We start from the raw sequence: 2,621 nt of genomic DNA, 5'->3' as shown, positions 1-2,621 counted from the left end.
TGTGTGTGTGTGTGATGTCCTACCACTGTACCTAATGTCTTTTTTAACTCGGTCTGACAGATGATTCATCAGCCTGCTTCTTAATCCCGTTACAGCAGAGCGGAGCCAGAGGTGAGGCAGGGCGGCGACTCCTCCCAAATATTAGATTTAACTGAGTGCCTACAGAGGAACTACGGTGGCCCCAGTGGGACTTTTAACCCTTAATCCTGATGTTACTATACACAAACACACACAGGCTAGAAACAAAAGGTTAGAAACGCGAGCTTGTGACCGGGAGATCGTTGGTTCAATCCCCAGACCCACAGGATAAAATCTGGGCAGGGAGAGTGAAAGTGAAGCGCTTGTCCCTCATTCATTTCCACCACTGAGGTGCCCTCGAGCAAGGCCCTCAAACTCCAACTGCAGCAGATCAGACTGTGGTTGTACTGGGCAGCTTCAATATATGAATGTGGAACTGTGCGAATGTGATTAGGGCGTTCCTGCAAATAAGCACTCTCAGTGAACCATCCCTGAATGAATAAAGATAAAAACTAAAAATCTGGGTTAAATCCACAGGCTCTTATTTGGTTTCCTATAAGATCTACTGTATATTATGCTGCGTTTCAGGCAACCTGTACCCTGTGTTTTCCCAACCTTCTAGCTGCGAAAGTGTCCTGGAACGAGAGTCAAACCCGTTAGTTACTACCCGTGAACTCTTACCAGATCTTTGTACTCCCAGTTAAGCTTTTGACGTCACACACACATACTCACCAATTGATGATTATTAAATGTTGTTTGTCTGATTATTTTTATTATTAATTTTTTTTCCTCTGTAAATGTCTATATTGTGTTCATAGTTAATTGAGTTTCTGGTTGGAAAATTGTTTGTTTTTTGTTATCGGGGCCCCCCCCAAAAAGCTTTTAGCATCTCTTTTAGGGTTCCCCATTTCACGCGGCATGTATGTTAATGTACCTCAGGAAATCGTGTTTAAATATACAATGAGGACATGTGAAATAAACAACACGAAAAACAAAATGAAGCCCAAAATATGTCTCCGCCTAGAAATTGCTAGTATCAGCTAGTGCTAGCTAATATCAACGTTAGGTAGCTGCTAGCTGACTCAAGCTAGAAGGGTCTGTGGGGACTTTGCCTGCAACACTACGAAGTCGTGACTTGAAGTCGTAACTGTGTCTGGAACGAGGCATTAATCCCAGTCAAACCCAGTCATTCATCCAGCCTTCTGCTACTAAATCAAAACGCTCCCCCTGAGAATCTAAAGTTAATTTTCCTTTACATAAAGCACTTCTGGATTTGTTTCAGTCTGGATGACAGAATCTTCATGGCTTACAACTAGAGGTAAAACATTTATTGAAGTGATCCTCTAAACTGACAAGCCAACACACAGATGAAGAACAACTTCAGAATGGCAGAAATGGGCTGTCTGAGGCTTTAGGAATCTATTTATAGCAGGCAAAGCGGCTGTGGATTGGACCACTGAGTTTTGAACTAGCCAATGAGAGCTGTGTCTAAGTTCACAGGTGAGAAGAATCAACTGATGCACCTGGAGAGAGAGAGAGAGAGAGAGAGAGAGAGAGAGAGAGAGAGAGAGAGAGAGAATAGCTCCTGCTCAGCCTTTCATCAGAGACAGGTTTTATCAACCCAAATCCAAAAAGAGATGGAATTAAGCTTCTTGTCGAAACTGGTTATTGTAGAGAGGTGAAGTCCCTCCTCTTCCTGTGGACCACCATTGGACTTTATTTCAGAAACAATATGTACAGTGTTGAAGAGATCAAGATAGTATTTATTATTAGACCAATGGTCCATAAAAACAAGAACAACTAAAAAAGATACAGATCCACAGGACCGACACAAATTAAACAAGACTGTACATATATAAGTTACACCGAATCGCAAATTTATACTTTAAAAGATTATTTTTTAAGTCAACGGCTCAGTTTGTTGTAGTTCCACTTGTGTGAAATCCCTCGGCGAATCACATCTCTCGTCTACCGCGATTTACATCACCTGTGTAGCTCTGTTCCCAATACATGTAACACTGTCTTACCACGTTCGGAAATCAAGATGGCGTGTGTCAATAAAGCAGATGCTTCAACAGTTTTACAACAAACAGAGACTTTTTTAAGTTGCAAAATTATCTTTTAAATGCTCCAAACATCATAGGTGTAATTCAAGGCTCAATTGTTAAAATTAAAAAGGAGAAAAATGGATTAAAAAAAAAAATTGCCTCTCGCGCTTCACTACTGTACATATTGTTTCTGAAATGAAGTCCCATAGTGGTCTAAGGGAAGGGGAGGGACTCTCGATGTAACAATGAATAGAGCAAAATGACATATTTGGATTTTGACAGATCATTTAGAAATCAGATGAGTAGATATACCATGAATGCTAAACACACACACACACACACACACACACACACACACACGCGCGCACACACACGTCTCTGCCATCCATCACTCAGGACAAGTGTTCCAGTAAATTAAGAGACTCTGAGGGTTTTTACTTTCTCATTAAATCAGCCTTTATTCCGCTGGCCAAACTTCCTTCCTTCTCTCTTTTCATAGTGATGCTGACCCTCCCTCACCTAGCAGGGGAGAGCACACACACACACACACACACA

At 41.5% G+C, this 2,621-nt stretch overlaps 1 long non-coding RNA gene across 1 annotated transcript in view; it reads left to right on the top strand.

Annotated features, from left to right (window-relative positions):
* The window catches only part of LOC116705028 (uncharacterized), a 4,795-nt gene that overhangs the window by 621 nt on the left and 1,553 nt on the right, over positions 1 to 2,621 (top strand). The window lies entirely within an intron of this gene.

This window comes from Etheostoma spectabile, chromosome 17 (genome assembly GCF_008692095.1).
Source record: "Etheostoma spectabile isolate EspeVRDwgs_2016 chromosome 17, UIUC_Espe_1.0, whole genome shotgun sequence".
Lineage (NCBI taxonomy): Eukaryota > Metazoa > Chordata > Actinopteri > Perciformes > Percidae > Etheostoma > Etheostoma spectabile.
Note: the sequence above shows the minus strand (reverse complement) of the source record. Positions and strands in the feature narration are given on the sequence as shown.